The following is a 19,030-nucleotide window of genomic DNA, read 5'->3' as shown; positions in this document are numbered from 1 at the left end:
GGAGATAATCTATATAAAATACACAAATAAAGAACTTAACTAATGCAATTTAGGGCGCTTGAATATACAATATTCGGCGCTTATCACACCCCTAAACTTACATTTTGCTAGTCCCTTAGCAAAACCAAAATGCAAAACTCAGTGGAATGACAAACATGGGACTGCTACTACAAAAATATCTACCATGGTAAAATAAAATAGATACATAGCTCAAATATAACTTGAAACAGACAAAAACTGGAGATGGGGTCATTGGGAAAACTACCTTCCATATATGAAGCATTGATACAAAAATTGGCTAAATACATTTCCACATACATGCATCAACATCAAAGTCTATATAAATAACTCAATTATCATCTTTTGAATGGAAATCAACTTTAGCTTCAGTGAAAGTGAATTGGATTCTCAACATGCGGCTTTTACTTTCTTTTCCAATTCCAAAGCACAAGTTTTCAAATCATTGAATTCCCCTTTAAATGAGGTCCCTAAGGCATGATTTTATTTACAAGACAACTTTTGTTGCTTGTTGACAATTTATTGTAACTCCGAAGTGAAACATAAGATGGTTGTGCAATGCTGAAGTCCCTTAAGCTTTCTAACCAACCTATGTAGCAAGTGTTAGGCCAACAACTCCCAAACCAGATGGCTTTTGGGTGTTGAGTGTAGAGACACTCCAAAGGGCTTAATAGCTCAAGTTGGAAAGGCTACGAACTCCAACGAACTATGTTTATTACAAATTTTTTTGAATGACCATGCAATGTTTAAGTCCTTTAAGCTTTCTAACCAACCCCTGTAGCAAGCGTTAGGCCAACAACTCCCAAACCAGACGGCTTTAGGGTGCTAAGTGTAGAGACACTCCTAGGGCTTAATAGCTCGGGTTGGAAAGGCTGCGAACGTCAACTGGTCATTATTTTCTTTCTTTCTCAGTTTTTTTTTTTTAGACAACTTAAATCATGCCAAAGATATTCATTTATCAGGTTCATCAAATCAAATTAACTAGGCCAAGGTCAAGGTCGATCAAGTTGCATGCCTCACAGTTTAGTTTCCAATGTGCATATGTGCATTGTGAAGCTTAAAAGAGTGTCAAATCCAGCGAGAATCTAATTGAGACATTTATATAGACTAATTTGAATCCACATAATCATTTCAACTCAAATTTTTCTTTATTTTCAAAAATGTCAATAACTTCTATACACAAGGTATTAAACATATGCTTCATCCCCGACAAGTTCAAATCATACTATCATTGCTTAGCAAAAATGTGAAACCAAAAATGTCCTATTGCACCCCCAAACTTGAATGTCACATTGTCCTCAATGTGTGAAGACAAGTGAATGAAAATAAGAACAGAGAGGGTTAAAGAACAATAATACCAAGTGGAGTGACGAAGGCGAAGATGTTCAGCTATGTGAGTGCGCAACTGCGTCCCCCAAACTTGGACATGAAAACCTATCGAAACACAACTACTATACACAAGTAAAAGCATAGGCTTTTAAGAAAAATCAAAACAGAAATAAAAACAGTCACATGAATTAGATGGCAAGATAAAAATCTAAACAAAATCCAAAAATTTATGTATTTATTTATTTATTTAGTGTGTGTGTATATATATATATATATATATATATATATATATATATATTTTTTTTTTCTTTTTTATTTATTTATTTTTTTTTTTATGAAGAGCGTGCATGAAGGTGGGCATGCATGGGGTTGCCGAGAGTGTTGGGAGGTTGGTATGGTTGGTATGAGAGATGCCGAGATGGTTGATGGTGGGTTGGGGGGGTTGCGGGTGGAGTTGGTTTGAGGTGGTTGGTAAAGAGGGTGGGTTTGGGAGTGGGTTGGCATGGAAGGTGGGTTTGTATGGAAGCATGGCTCGGGTGGAGAGAGAGAGAAGGTTTGTGGGTGATAGGGGTTGGGTTGGTTTGATGCTGAAGTTGCATGGTGAGGAGGGTTAGGTTTGTTGGTGGCTGGGTTGGAAGTGGGGAGAGAGAGAGAAGTCGAGAGATGGGATAATGGGAAGGTTTGAGATGGTTGTTGGGATGGTCAGTTGGGTTGTGAGGTGAAGAGATAGGAGGGGATGCCGAGAGCTAAGTGGGTGGGTTGGTTGAGTGTGTGCATGCATGGTTGAGGGTTTGGGTTGAAACCGAGAGGAAGAAGGCTGGTTTTTGGGATGGTGCGTTGGATGCAAGGTTGTTGGAGGAGGTTAAACTGCATAGTTTGCAAGCTGGGGTGGAGAGTGGTGGATGGTTAAGAAGGTAGGTTGGTTGTTTGGTGTGTGGATGGGATAGAGAGGGGTTTGGGAGTAGCTCGAGGCTGAGTTGGGTTGTTTGGGTAGGTTGCAGGAAATGGAGGGTGGTGATGGTGGGTTTAAGATGAGGTTGGGTTTGAGGGAAGTGGGTTGGCATGATGTGGTCGAGCATGGTGGTTAAGGAGTTGTGTGTGGGGAGTGACCGAGAGGAGAGGTTTAATGATTTGCATGGGTGTCGTGGAGTTGGTTACTGTGAGATTTGCCGAGAGTGGTTGGTTTGGGGAATGGAGGTTGATGCAGGGAAGGAAGTTGGTTTGGTGTTGAGAAGATGGGCTGCAGAGATGCCCAGAGGGTGGGGAAGGTTTGTGGGTTATGGGAGTTGTTGAGGTTGCCGAGAGAGAGGGTTGGTTGGTTTGTGGGTGATGGCCGAGAGTTGGGAAGGTTGGTTTGAGAGGGATGGTGAGAAGATGGGTTGAGGAAGTGGATGAGAGAGAGAAAGGTTGGAGGTGAAGCAAAATTCGAGCACTCCAAAGTGGGTTGGTTAAGTGTGGGCTGGGTTGGTGAGGATTTGTGGGTTGCCGTGAGGGATGAAGAAGAGATGGGTTGAGGATGATGCCGAGAGGTATGCATGGGGAGAGTTCATGCATGGTTTGGGGATGAGTGGGAGGTTGATTTGCAGGGGCATGCATGGGAGTTGAGGTGTGAGGTGGCATGGTGTGATGCTGAGAGGGGTGTTAGAGGTTTGGAGGTGAGTAGGTTCATGGTGTGCCGAGGAGTGGTAGTTGCGAGCACTCAGCAGCTTTGGGTTTCAGCTTCGAGCACTCGAAATCCAGTCTTCGAGTGCTCGAAATCATGGCAGTAGCTGCGAGATGTTGGGCTGAAAATTTGGAGCAATCTAAATGGGAAGCTAGAGTGCTCTAAATGAAGGCAGTGAGCTTGGGATTGATGGTTCACATTTAGAGCACTCCAAATGGGAGCTAGAGTGCTCTAAATGAAGGCAGTAGGCTCATGTTGTTGGGCTGAAATTGGATGGTAGCAGCGAGCACTTGAAATGAGAGATAGAGTGCTCGGAAATGAGGCAGTGAGCTCATTAGGCAACATGGAGATAGAATTTGCAATGTGAGCAACATTATGCAAACTAGATGGAAAATTTTTTGCAACTGCTGCACCTGATGCCAAGCAATACATAGATGGATTTTCAGACCTTGCATGCATTATTCCAAACCAATGCATGGATGGAAATCAAGAACTTGGCAACTTCATGCAATGCATGGAAAATTTGGAAAATGCTTCAAACTGTGCAAATTTTTTTACAGCATGGAAAATTTTTAAAATTTTCAAATTCAGTCCATTCCAATGCATGGATGGAATTTGGTCTCTTTAAATGCATGGATGAATGTAGGAAATTTTTTTTAACCTTGCAAATTCATTCCATTCCAAAGCATGGATGAAAAATTTTGAAAACTTTTCAACTTCGTTCTGATGCATGGACAATTTTCAAACTTTTGAACTTCAATCCATTCTAATGCAAGGAGGGAAAATTGTCAAACTCTACACTTCATTGCAATGCATGGAAAATTTAGAAAATTTTCAAATTGTGCAAATTTTCTTTTCAATGAGTGCATGGATGATTTCAAGAAGATTTCCCAACTTTTGCAACCTCACACAATGCATGGATGATTTTAAGAAAATTTTCAAACTTTGGAACATCTCTTCAATGCATGGATGAGATTAAGAACATTTCAACAATGCATTGAAAATGAGAGGTTATGCATGTGAGTGCCATGTCGAAAGTCCGAGAAAATTGCCTGATAGAGCCGGAAACTTCCGGGAATGAAAACAAGAGTTGAGAAGGTCTAAGAAGCCGGTCTAAAATTGTGGAACACAACTGAAGAGCATTCCAAGAAAATCAAATTTTTGGCTTTTCGACACCATTTCCCAGAAAATTTCAAGGCTCAGGCAATTGAAAGGAGGGCAGCTTGGAAATTGAAAGAATTGCTTCCCATGAGTGCTAAAGTTAACGTCGATAGCTAGACACACCGAGATCAGGTTAGTCCTTATCACCCTATACCATGTCTCTCTAGAGAGTCATGTTTCCCCAAATAGGATAATTCTTTTAAAAGCGGAGGAGGAAGAACTTGAAGACAAAAGTGGAAAAGAGGTAACGGAAAGACCTCAACCCACTCTTCATCCTCAATGAAGAACTTTGGATTATGGGGCTTATTTGGATTATGGGAAGATGGATTAGGTGAGGGTGCACCAAGCAAAGACTGATGAAGTGTCATATTGAGCACGGGAATGCTCGACAAGTTATCTTTCAGACTTTCAACATCCTCCTCACACTTATCCGGCGGTTCGGGCTCAATAGCCTGAGATAACTCAAGTGAGGGAATAGGATGAGATACAAGCTCCCAAGAGAGGGATGCATTTGATGTTGCCCAAGGAAGAGAATGAATAGGTGGAGGAATTTCAAACAAAGAATTTACCTCCAAAATAGAATTGGCAACATCAAAATCCTCATAATTAAAATGAGCTAAGCATGTTTTTAGAGGATCCTCCATTAAAGGAGGTGCATCAAGCAAGGGATTATGTAGGGGCTGTGCTGGATTTTTATAGGATACAATCTCATCATCATTAATTTCCTCATTTTGAACCACAAATTCTTCAATTTTTTGTGTGGCGACAATTTGATCTTCACCCACTATTTCTTCATTTTCACATGCGGTAACCACTTGAACATTCTCGTGATGAAAATTACCAGAAGTAAACTCATCATTCATAGAATTCTCTTTTGGATTGACCACAAGTTCAATTGGAAATTCTTCTTCCTTTTCCTGATTTAGAATATCAACCATTTGTTGAATTTGGGCTATTTGGTCATCTAAATCAACTCTAGATTGGGAATGAGAATAGGCGGTGGATTGCATGCTAACAATGTCATCCAACATTTGCTTGTTGGACTCCATCATTTGCGTATGCATAGACTCTATCATTTGTTCGTTGGCAGCTATTAACTCATCCAATGGAGACGGTAGAAAAGGAGAAGAAGAGGGCTGGAAATAATGATCATTGGGTTGAAAATTGGAGTAAAAATGTTGCCCAAGAGATTGTGGGGCTGAATTTCCTATGTCATGCCACAAGAAGTTTTGATGATCTCCTGAACCCGAGTTATAACCATTGAAGTATGGATCACTACCCGGTTCAGAGAAATTTGCATTTGGTTGCTCTAAATAAAAATCCGAGAATTGTCTTGTTGGAAGACAATCTCTTGTATGATGTGTATTACTAGAGCAAAAAGCACAAAACGTATGTGGTGTGTAGAATTGAGTTGGGAGATAATTATTCTCCATCTAGGAGTTAAACATCAACAACACACAACATAATCAACACAACAATTCTTTATCATCAACTCCACATACAATGATATTCCCTTTCTCCTCAATTTTCAAGACAAAAATTAAAATGGCCACGACAAACACCGATGCTTGGAATTGAAAATACACAATTGAAATAGCCTCGACAAGGGCTTGCAATTTAACTACTTCTAAGCTTAACACATGCACAATATCCACAATTCGAAACTAGAAGTCACGAGACTTACCTGGGGGCCTCTAGACTCACAATTTGCTAGCATTCCCACGGCGAGCTTCGAGTCCCTAGGATCTCACTTACAATACAAAGATGGTTAAAACACACAAGGAATATTCATAAGACACAATATTCACAATCAAACTAAAATTAACCCTAGAACTTTGGTTGCTAAACCATATGCAAGTCCCCGGCAACGGCGCCAAAAATTGATCGGTTGATCAACTATACATCAACCTTCGCAATAGCACGAATCATTGTAAAATAGGGCTATTGGTCGGGTAAGTCGAACCACTGGGACTGCGCTAGTCTATGGCAACCTAAGTGTCTAGAATTGTTCTTAGAATGATAAGGGGTAATAAGGATTTGTTTGATGGTCACTAAACTAGGAATTCAAATGTGCATAAAACAATAGTGACTTGCAAGAATTAGATGAGATAGAACGTCGGTAAAAGAGACTAGGGAAGTAACTTCACCACCTACAATATAAACATGCTAGAATATGATTCATTCGGGGAAAAATAACATAAATATGTGGCTATGATAAGTAGTTACTCATGGTTACTACATTACCTTCAAAGGATTCATGGAATCAATAGGCAAGAACAATTTATCAAAGATTTTACATGCTCAATTACCTAAACTAAAGTGTAATTTAAGACATGTTCACTAAGCTAGAAATTGTCAAACCATCAATCACATGATAAGAGCACATGAAGCTAAGAATTAAGAATAAGCCATCAAAGGAAGAACCTAAGCTATGGCCTATCAAATCTCTCAACAACATGCCATTAAAACCATTCCAAAAATCTCATCTTCATTGTCACCATGAAAATGTAAACCATACAACCATGAAAACATACATTCTAAGACAAGAAAGTAGGTCCAACATGATCATTAAATCAAAATCAATTCATTACATCAAGTAAGAGTTCTAGATTATGGAATCACCACAAAAATACATTATTTTTCCCAAACTAGAATCAAAAGTAAAGCATGCTTACAATGAGGGGTTCCATTACCTCCATAGAGGAGGAGTTAGTTACACATGGGAGCCTTAGAATGAAGAAGAACCATGGATCCTCCTTCCATTTTCGAGCTCCCCTTTCTTGCTCCAAGAACTCTCCTTCCTTTGCTCTCTTCCCTCTCCTCTCTCTTGTAAAAATCAAAAGCAAATGAAATGTGTGGCTCTCCCCTCTTTATCTAGATAAGAAATCCACCCAAAAAGCTCTCTCTCCTCCAAGAAACATCCCCAACCAACTCATAAAGCAAAGCTTCTAAAGTAGGTAAAATCTGAGCACAAGTGGGCTGAGTCGTGTAGAATTCTGCCCTAATTTCGAGTGCTCGAAATAGGGCCTCGAGCACTCAAAAATTGGGCAGAATGCCCTATGCTTGGTTTGCTCCGCCCGGACCTACTTTGGTAAAATGGCCATAACTTTGCGTTCCAAACTCCAAATGATGAACCGTTTGAAGATTTGGAAAGCTAATTCAGAGCTCTAAAAACTTTATGTTTTGGTGGAGATCCAATTCTCAAGTCTGGTTGGTCGAAATTGAAGAACAAGGCAGAACTTCATTGTTGCCAGGCAGTTCTGAGCACCTATGATAAGAAGATCATAACTCTCTGCTCCGAACTCCGAACGACGAACCACTTGAAGATTTGGAAAGCTGATTCAGAGCTCTAAATATGTCATGTTATGATGGAAGTCCAGTTCTCAAGTTTTCAAGGTCAAAATGGCGAGCAAAGTTCAGGATCTACTGCTGCCAGAAATTCAGCCTTGTGCCTTTTGATGGCCAAAACTCCACAAAGCATCATTTTTGCTTCCTTTTTGCAATTTAACTTAAAAATGTGCAAAAACATACAATTGGAGATAATCTATATAAAATACACAAATAAAGAACTTAACTAATGCAATTTAGGGCGCTTGAATATACAATATTCGGCGCTTATCAATGAGTGAGTGAGTGAGAGAGAGAGTTCGTCAACTGATGGAAGAGGGATGTGCACAAATAGAAGAGAGTTTGATAGTAATAGTAGTAATGATGGTTCACAGATCGTAAATGCAGTTATCAAACGGGTGGTGGAAATCGAATTAAATCACTACTCTACCAGTTATTTTTTCCAACGGACTAATTAGTACTACTTTTTCCAACGGACTAATTAGTACTACAGACACAGTCAAAGGGAGATTTTTTTGGAAAAATTTCACCTTAGTCCTACTTTTTTACCCTAAAGACAAAGAAGTCCTAAAAAAAATTTATAGGACAAACAAGTCCTTCTTTACATAAATATTTCCAATCAAGTTTTCAACTAAATATAATTTCGGTTACCCCCCTCTCAACCCCCTTTCACCCTTAAGCAATCGTCCAGCGCAGGTGGACAATCGTCCATGATTGTGTATTATTTGTTTCGTCCTCCTTCTTATTACTGAGAAAAGTATCAAACAATTCCCAACCAAATTTCATGGAAAACATTATCCCCATCACATCTTTTACTCTCTTATTTTGCTTCCTATTCGGATATGATGTAAAACACTTCCAACACCACTAAAAAAACAATCACCATAATATTTGTAGATTTCACCTGCCGAAAAATCACAAAAAAACACTGAAAAAGGCATTGCCGACGAGAAAAAAGTACTGAGAATGCCTCCGCCAAGAGCTTTCCCGGCACTTTTCTGAAACCGCTGGTAAAATACCCGCGGTAAATTAAAACCGACTATAATTTCACTTTCGCTGGCAACATAGAACTGCAAGTTATTATTCTTATTATTTTTTTTATTTTTGTGTGTAAAAAAACCAACACTCTCTCTCTATTTTACAAACTTCAAAATTATCAATAGACACATAACCGACATAAGCTTCATAACATTCAGAGTAAATATACATCCAAATGTGTCAAAAATTCACAGAGTTCAACAAAACATAATTAATTTAAGAGGCTCCCATCCTTTAATCATAACTTGTCCCACAACACCATCATCAAATACATCATCCAAAGCATAGACCAGTTCTCTATTTTCTTCCTCCCACTTTCGAAGCTTCTCGTTAGAATCAAAACAAAGCCTGATGATGGCCTATTTTGCTTCAGAATACAAGGTGAGATCTTCACACACTTGCTCTGCAGCAGAGATTCCACTTTTATTTGGTATTCTGCCATTCTTTCTTCGCCGTGCAATCAGATTCAACTAACACCTGTGGCAAGTAAAGCTAAATAATTGGCACACTACAAAGAAAATAAAAGTATGCAACACTTGGTCCAAATTGTCCTTAAATGAATTCTTTGTTCATCATGTCAGCTCAACATATTTCACATCAACATTTATCTAACAGGGCGGTAGTTTATACAAGGAGAAAACAAGTAAAGCAAGAACTGTTTACCGAGGCAAAGGGAATCCATTGATTAGGAATAAAATCAATGCAACCTGAGAAAGGAGTTCTAGCCTAATATTCCATTTAATTGAAAAGCAAAATTGACTTAAGAATTATCCAAACAAGTTTTAGCAATAAGCCATGAGTAAGGTCTAAGCTATCCTAAGCCACTAAAGAGAGGGAACATCTGTTAAGAGGGCCTTGTATAAAAATACAAGGGTGTATCAGATAGCAGACAAAGACAAGCTGTTGACAGTCAATTTTAAACCTTCTGCACCAGCTGGGATTAGAAAACATCCTCCAATCTTTGCTAGAGGCGACGTTTCCAATGATGGGAAAATTATCTCAATTCATTGTAGTTTCAGTAGTTTTTATGTCTTGAATTTATGTCGCACAATGTTGATCAGATCACTTTGCATATATATATATATATATATATGCCATTGAACACAAAGTTAATTGAAGAAAAGCCTATCAACATATATATGCCATTGAACACAAAATTAATTGAAGAAAAAGCCTATCAACATATACATGCCATGGAACACAATCAAATGAAGAACCAGTCCTCTTTTATTTCACCTTATAGCTTCCTGTTTCGTTAGGCACGTAATAGGACCACAATGTACCAAAACTTTCTAGACTAACAAAGTTCATACCAACCACATTTTTTTTAAGTCTAAAAAGAAAAAAGAGCTTAATTGAAAGGCTGATCATAGAAAGCAAGGCAACTACATGACCATCTTCCTACTTCCCATGTAATATATACAACGGGATAATAAAGTTTTCCTTGCATGCATCACAGGTAATATATAATAGATTACTGAAATAGTAGCTCCAAAACAAATTATTTTACATATCCATATATCTTCCTACTTCCCATGTAATATAGTAGACATATCACTAATGGAAACATATACTAATAAAAGAACAACCTTCATTGACTGCAACCAGAAGAACTGACCGGCATCCATCCAATTCATTCCTTGCCATCAGCAGCACAAAGTGATCCAAGTTGGACAGGGGCTTGGGTTCCCACCACCTTGGAAGAGCCATAAACTGACAAATCCACGCCCTGAGCTTTCTCCTTTTCAATCTGGTCTTTGATTCAGAAGTAAGTAATTCTCAGCCATCCTACAAAAGTCGGAAGTAGTAAATTTAAATTTTCCATAACTATTAACTCTGGAGATTTGCGTAACTTCTTCAACAAACAAATTTGACTCAGAATAGTAACTGAAATTACGTCCAAATTAATATAGATTTGAAGCTTTCAAACAAGCAACAATGGAAGAAACATACTGTACTTATTGTAAATGCAACAATAAGATCATGAACTAAAGCAATTAATGCAGATAAAATTTAGACTCTTACCCATCATCTAGTTAGCTACAGTACTACTAATGAAAAATTTTACCCAATGTGAAACCATCTCCAGTCTTGAACACTTTACTTGTCAAAAAAATAAAATCTCCAGTCTTGAACACAACATTGCCTAGAAAGAAATTTGACCACTAAGCTCTAACAATGACATATTAGTTTAAATTGGTCAGCCCCAACAATTTATGATCTATCCAACCATACAATGAACTAGGGAGGAATTGCTAATGAAGCAAAGAAGTGAGACTTATATTAATTCCATAAAGTACTTTAAAATGGTTCATTATCCAATGCTAGAACACAGATTGAAAATATTTGAATACGATAATAGAGGCATTTTTTAATTTTTCAACTAGCACAGTCTGATCTACAGTAAAAATCCATACATAATGATGATAAAATTGAGCAATAAATCACCTCCGAAACATTTGTATTCATGGTACTAATTCAAACAAAATAATCAAAGATGGCACTCATAATGTGATTTGGGGAACTCAGATAAGTACCAAAAATACTTACAACAGGAAGCATCCTGAGATGGAAGTTTACAGAACTTCAGAAATTTTGAAGCATGAAAGATAGGAAACTCACAAATCTATCAAGATTAGCATTCGACCTTCGAACAAAAAAGTGATGGCAAAGAACCATGGCAGAGTCTATAGGGGTTTGCAGCTTGCAAGTAAGGGGAAAAAAAAAAAGGATTCACAGGACTAATCAGGTGTTTTGGGTTGTTGAAAGTGTCTCCTGCTATCTTTCCATTATTTAAGCCTTTAAAAATTTAAAATTTCTGATATTTCAGAATAAACAAGCATAATAGTAAGAATGAAACTTAAAAAATGAAGCAAATTCATAGGGAGAGATTTTTTCCATAGCCTTCAGTAAAGAAACCCAATTCAACAAATTCTTAACCTAGTTATACGCAATTCAAACAATTTCACATGCATATACATATATGCATGTGTGTGTATATATAGAGAGAGAAGACGACCTGAACAACCCCAGCAAAGGACTAGCTCCAACCATTAGCGAGTGAGAGGGGAACGATGTCCACTGACATAACAACTTTGACTATCTCCAAAGTGATGAACTGATGAACTCATCGAATATTGGCCGTGAAATTCGTCTTCATCCCCAAATGAACCGCTCGTGATGGACTGAGCTTCCTCCGAAGAAGCCCTAACTTCAGTCGATCAAAGAGATCGAAATTTATGCCCATCGTTTGCAAATCGAATTCTCAAAGTACTAGAACTTGTTGAACAACCATGGATTCGTGATGCTTGTTCGGATTGCGAAGGGTTTAGGGTTTTGAAAGCTCGAATGTAGATGGTAACAAATCAGTTGGTCAGCAGAGGTGAGTAATTCATGATGTGAGAAATCGATTGGTGATGATGTGAAATTCAATTGCAAGGGATTGAGGAATGCTCTTTTCTAGGGTTGAGATTTTTCATCGAAGACCTGATTGCCAAGAGAATATTCTGCGACAATTATTTATAATCAAAGAGAAGAGAAGAGAAGAGACGAGACTAGAGAGATGATACTTAAATACATATTTATTACCTCTGCCCGGTTATTTCTGGCGGTTTTGCAAAAACTGCCGGTTTTGTCTACACTGGCAGTTTTTAAAAACTGCCGGCAATAAAGGCAAATTTCCGGCACTTTTAGAACCCCCAATAAAAAACTGCCGGTGTACGCTATAAATCTTGTAGTGAATAGAGACCTTAAGGCATGTTTGATAGCTATATTTGTTTTCTTATTATGCATAATATTTTTATTGTCTATTTTCTTAACTTAATCTCTCAAGAGGTTTGAGTCTCATCGATAATAAATTTGACTCCTTTAATAGAAATATTGAAAACGTGACGAAATGGAGGAGAAGAACTTTGATGCTATGTTCGGTTGCATGGAATCCATGCACCAGTTTCATACAACAAAACATAATTGAATCTAAAGTTGAGAATTTTGAAATATTATTGATGAATGAATATATATCTATATCCCTTATAAAAGTGAATTTAATTTCTAATATTTATATACATTTTAAAAACAATAGTTAGTTTATATGATACCAATAGTTTTAAAGGAGACCATAACAAAGCTAATTTCCAAAAGACATAAGCCGTTAAGATGCATATTGTCAAGGGTCATCAGTTGTCTATAAATACCTAGGAGTCCTGTACATTAAAATCTCATAAAATAAAAAATTTCTCCTTGCAAAAATGTTATTGTATTTCGAAGCCTAGAGAATTCTTTTTCTAATTGCATTAACGTCTTTATTTAATATTTAGTTTTTTTATGTGGATAGAAGTTGTTGTGAGTCATCAGATTTGGGGTGTTGCCAACTCTTCTTTTTAAACAATTCTCACACATTCTCTCTAATTTAACGCTAGTGACTCTTTTTTTTTTCCCCATCATCTCTGCCTGATTCTTCTCTCTTTTCTTTGCTCTTATGAGTACATTGTTACACTACACACACCCAAATATACTAATTTGAAATATGCGTATACATGCGTACGCATATATCAGTATAAGCTGTTAAGATGCCTGTTGTAGTCAGGGTGGTCAGTCGTCTATATATACTCCTATAGGTTAAGATATCGGGAATGCAAATTAATTTCACGGATAGAAAGACAAAACATCCTCAGAAATATTGAAGAGACAAGATGAGTGTAGCTCATAGCATCAAGGGTTCAACTTAATTAACTTCTCCTAAAGAAAATTTCAGGCCTCTCAATAGCAACATGAGACATCAACCAAAGTGCTTATTTCAAATGAATCCAAAGAAGTTAAGAAATTCAAAATAAAAGTAATAATTTCTTATGGCTCCAAAAGAAGAAAGAAAAAGAAGAATTTCAGAAGCAGATGATGACACACACGAATGCTCAACCTTAGAAAATACAAACACGAATGCTCAACAAGGAACAAAACAACTGTAATTTAAAGGTTAAGGTGCCAATTAATGGAAATTTTAGTATTTGGATTAAAAATACAATTTATAGAAAAATATTAGAACTTCCACAATATGTCATTGACAAGATAGTTGATGCCCTAGTCAATGGAACATGCAAATCAGTGTAGAAAATTTTCTTATACGTCATTTTCCTATGGGATAACAAGTTTGTTATCAAATTCTTAGTAACACCAAATTCACCAATCAAATGTCTAAATGAACCAAAGGTTTCCAAACTTAGAAACTGCATGATAAGTGTATGTAATTATCCTTTGATGATCATAGTCGGGCGTAATACTCTCCGTCCATTTGTAACAAGGGGTATCTCTAATCCTCCAAGAACCAGAATTACCCCATCACCGTCTGCTATTGTAAAGACCTCACACCAAACCTCCTCATCCTCCTCATCATCATAATCATGTGAAAACAAACCGAAAACTTTATATTTGTTCCTATCCAGAATGAATCCGAAACCAATTCCCCCAAATTTGACCAACTTTCAGGCAATTTGAGAAACTCATGGGTGCTTGGGTTACATACATACACATGAACAAAAGGGACCAAGCATATCAGACCGAAACAAGAAATCCAAGAACTAATATGATCATCAAAGAGCTTAGTAAAGTTGTCACATAATGTTCCATTGTTCAAGTCGACAAATGTTATCCGAACAGTTGATTATGTCTTGACATTTTCGCAGAGTTCAAAATTAAGATTAGTGCACAGCAATAGAGGGGTTGTATTAGATAAACGGGTGTGCAAATTCAAGAGCAGTTGATCAGAAGATATCAAAAAGAGCCATTCATTAGAAATTGACCTGAACTTGCAGAGGTCTCTTACTGGGAGTCTGATTAGTATGTGGATCAGTATCTCGCGAGGTAAATCAGTACCTTCTGTGACATCGTCTTTGTTGTTGATGTTCAGGGCCAATCTTTCGGGAGGTTTATGTAAACGCTCTTCAGCATCTTCCATTTCCAGACAACACCCTAGATAGATATCTCAAAACCCCATTCACCGTTGAGAAGGGGAAAGAAGACGGAGGGTGATAAAAGAAGAAAATAAGGGGTTAGGATTTGAATATTTTTATAAATATACCATTTTTTTTCTTGTTAAGTACAGATCATGGCTAGTACTAACGTGGTTGGTTTTAATTTTAGGCTGAAATGTTTATTAACAACAATCAAATCAATTTGTTGTAACGAGTTTTAGATATATATTTTTTATTTTTTTTATTCTTAATCTTATTTTTTACTCTCATTTTAAAGTAAGTATTCGTCTTTATATTTTTATTCATCGTATTTAATAAGTGTTTAATTTAAAAAGTAAATGTATTATTTTTGTAATATTAATAATTTAATTTTTTTTCCTTTTCATTCAACCTATATAAATAAATCATCACTAATGATCTACTATGATTAAATTTGATAATTTATTTATTATTAATTAAATAAAAAATAGTAATAATTTTACTCTTAAAAAGTATTCTAAAAAAAATTCACTTATTTATTATTATTTATTTATTATATTTTATTTTATGTATTTATTTATTATTTGGATAAGAGACCAAATTCATGTTAAACTAGGATAAGGACTAACAAAGGAAAAAAATTTTATTCTATCGGAAGGTAAATATTGTATAAATGAAGAAAGAATATACAAGGCCCAAAAGCCCAACCCTAAAAGAAACTGAATACAGCATGTATTCCAAGCAGCCCATCGAGGCCCAAAAGAAGAATAAAGAGAATTGAAGCCTAAAGAACCCGAAACTAATGTTTTCTTTGCCTTCAGTCATATCCGCCGGTGCGAACAACAGGCGAGCACCGACTCCATCTTCAGTCGGTGGTTTGATTGAATAAGGAAAGTAGGAAACATATATATATATAATGGCAGCATAAATCAGGTTATCTAACCTGCCAAGAAAATTATCGAATACCCCATTCGAAAGCACAAAAAGAAAAAAAACTCTGCTCGGCTCTAAAACCCTAGTTGAAGGAAAATTTGGGGTATGGCTATGGAGAAAGACGAGTTGTCACCGATCCTTCCGTACGATCTCATGACGGACGTACTGTCAAGGCTGCCCGTGAAGTCTATTGTACGGTTCAAGTTTGTATCCAAGTCTTGGCTCGCCTTGTTCGCACATCCTCACTTTGTCAGCCTTCACCTCACTCGATCCCGGCAACTCCAAACTCGTGCTTGCATATTCGCTCGACTTTCTTTCAAATTTTCTTTCAAATTTTCTGCCATCAGCAGCTACAAGTATCCAAATGTCATTCTACAATTCAAAACTCAAATCAGGTGGAAAAAAATCTGAAGTTTGCATCACTGAAAAGAACTATCGAAGCAGCACCCCTTCCACAGAATGGATGGGAACATCATCCACAAGAGCCTTCCTGGTTAGAAAGCTGCAACACCGAATTAAAAAGGTATCAGTATCAGTATTTCTGGGACCAATTGATATGAACCAGAACCGTATCATGATATAAACAGGATTAAAATGCACAGTACTTGTAATATATTTCATTGTAGAAAAAAATGAACCACTAGCTATAATGAAATTGTTTGTTGATTAAATCAAAGTTTTCATTTCATGCATTTATTTATAGAGGTGAAAACAAAGGCAATTTTTTTATTAAAAAGAAAAAAAGAAATCATTTTTTTAAAATAAATTTAATTTTGTTAAGAAATAAATTTTTGAAATTTTTTTTTTTTTTTGGGACAGTATAGTCTTCAGCCGTTAACGGCTATAATAGCATAATAAGTAAAAACAAAAAACAAAAATTTTATTTTATTTTTTTAGCTTTTTTTCTGCCCAAGAAAGCCTCAAGGCACTGTTTTAACGGCTCTTTAGTTCAGTTGTGTTGAGAGAGGAAAAAAAACCAAAAACAGCAAGAAAAATTTATTTCTGACAATTGTTTCACCCAAACACGCCCTTATAAGTTTATAACCAATTTCTCGGTCATCTATAGTGGTTGCAGTTGATCCATAAAGAAATAAATTACAAATTTACTTGGGAGTTGGGACATAACCCACGGCCAATACAAAAGTAGGCCAAAAAGCCCATTAGGCACAACCCACCTCCAGTGCCAAAAAAAAAAAAAAAAAAGAAAAGAAAAGAAACACACACAAAAAAACATCAAAACATTCAAGCCCAAGCAAACAGCCCAACCCCCAAAATCAAACCAGTATGACTATCAATCCCTATAAGCCAAGGTGGGAACCCAAACCATCAACAGAAACAGGATAATTGTAATTTTTAAACCATTAAAATCTAATATTGCACCTAATGCTAAAAAGAACAAGAAATACAGAAACTTTAACACCCTCGAATATTATAATAACCTGAAATGAGGATAAAAAATAGAGATTATATAAAATCAAGCTCATTGCAGACAATCCAGCCTTGATGGAGGAGAGGTCAATTTATATCAGAATTTGTCATAAATGAACCAAAGCTCAACTGTGGAAGATTGTATGGATGATAGCTTCTCCTCCTGCCAGGTGAACAAAGCTACTTTAATGCCATTTCTATTTTGGGCAAGTCCGTTAAATAGTTAATACTATTCCATTCTTACTGAATAACAAAATTTTATGCTTAAAGAAGAAATGACATCAGCAACTACAAGCTCCCATTTGCTCACTCCATATTACAATCAAACACTCAAATCCCACAAACTTTGGCGGGGAAATAGCATAGATGCTACGTTTCTTCACACCATGGAAGGAACATCACCCACAAAAACCTGCATCAGAAAATTTAAGAATCACATCAGCATTAGTATTTATATAAACTTAAATCTCTGCCACCTATTGAAATGAACTGAACTTGTAAACTACAACAGATTAAAATGCATTATATTTGCAATAGTACTCATTGTAAAATCAACTAATACACCATAGCCATAGAAATGAAGGTAGATAGTCTTGAGGGTCCATACATTTAGGAGTATTGTACATGAAAAGTAACTAGGACTGCCCAACTGCCTGATTGAAATGGCAGGGTAACAAGTTTGCTTTCAAAATTTTGGTAACACTAATCAATCAATCCATTAATATGTGCTAAACTGTATGATTATTGGACTCGAAACTTCTTTCTTCTGAGGTTGGCATCTGCATTAAATCAAACCATTAGTACTGTAACACAAGCATGACATGTTGTACATGAAAAATAACTAGGACTGCCCAACTGCCTGATTGATAACCTAGCTTTTCAAAACAATTGCGAGCATGAGAATAAAAGTGGACACCCTATTCCTAGTATGGTGCGCCATACTAGGAATAGGACTTGATTTTATTCCCAATCAATGGATTCCCTTTGCCTCGGTAAACAGTTCTTGCTTTACTTGTTTTCTCCTTGTATAAACTACCGCCCTGTTAGATAAATGTTGATGTGAAATATGTTGAGCTGACATGATGAACATAGAATTCATTTAAGGACAATTTGGACCAAGTGTTGCATACTTTTATTTTCTTTGTAGTGTGCCAATTATTTAGCTTTACTTGCCACAGGTGTTAGTTGAATCTGATTGCACGGCAAAGAAAGAATGGCAGAATACCAAATAAAAGTGGAATCTCTGATGCAAAGCAAGTGTGTGAAGATCTCACCTTGTATTCTGAAGCAAAATAGGCCATCATCAAGCTTTGTTTTTATTCTAACGAGAAGCTTCGAAAGTGGGAGGAAGAAAATAGAGAACTGGTCTATGCTTTGGATGATGTATTAGATGATGGTGTTGTTGGACAAGTTATGATTAAAGGATGGGAGCCTCTTAAATTAATTATTTTTTGTTGAACTCTGTGAATTTTTGACACATTTGGATGTATATTTACTCTGAATGTTATGAAGCTTATGTCGGTTATGTGTCTATTGATAATTTTGAAGTTTGTAAAATAGAGAGAGAGTGTTGGTTTTTTTACACACAAAAATAAAAAAAAATAATAAGAATAATAACTTGCAGTTCTATGTTGCCAGCGAAAGTGAAATTACAGTCGGTTTTAATTTACTGCGGGTATTTTACCAGCGGTTTCAGAAAAGTGCCGGGAAAGCTCTTGGCGGAGGCATTCTCAGTACTTTTTTCTCGTCGGCAATGCCTTTTTCAGTGTTTTTTTGTGATTTTCCGGCAGGTGAAATCTACAAATATTATGGTGATTGTTTTTTTAGTGGTGTTGGAAGTGTTTTACATCATATCCGAAGAGGAAGCAAAATAAGAGAGTAAAAGATGTGATGGGGATAATGTTTTCCATGAAATTTGGTTGGGAATTGTTTGATACTTTTCTCAGTAATAAGAAGGAGGACGAAACAAATAATACACAATCATGGACGATTGTCCACCTGCACCGGACGATTGCTTAAGGGTGAAAGGGGGTTGAGAGGGGGGTAACAGAAATTATATTTAGTTTAAAACTTGATTGGAAATATTTATGTAAAGAAGGACTTGTTTGTCCTATAAATTTTTTTTAGGACTTCTTTGTCTTTAGGGTAAAAAAGTAGGACTAAGGTG

At 36.6% G+C, this 19,030-nt stretch overlaps 1 long non-coding RNA gene across 1 annotated transcript; it reads right to left on the bottom strand.

Annotated features, from left to right (window-relative positions):
* Positions 1–9,995: 9,995 nt before the first annotated feature.
* Positions 9,996–14,960, bottom strand: LOC132279510 (uncharacterized). The gene is made up of 2 exons (XR_009471337.1): positions 14,353–14,960; positions 9,996–10,345 (listed from the first exon to the last, which is right to left on the bottom strand). It is a non-coding gene; the product is annotated as an uncharacterized LOC132279510 (long non-coding RNA).
* Between the last annotated feature and the right edge of the window lie 4,070 nt (positions 14,961–19,030).

Source organism: Cornus florida, unplaced genomic scaffold (assembly GCF_030987335.1).
Source record: "Cornus florida cultivar Cherokee Brave unplaced genomic scaffold, ASM3098733v1 CherokeeBrave_3.0.0_Hap2_Chr10, whole genome shotgun sequence".
Classification (NCBI taxonomy): domain Eukaryota; kingdom Viridiplantae; phylum Streptophyta; class Magnoliopsida; order Cornales; family Cornaceae; genus Cornus; species Cornus florida.
This window is presented reverse-complemented; position numbering and strand designations above follow the sequence as displayed.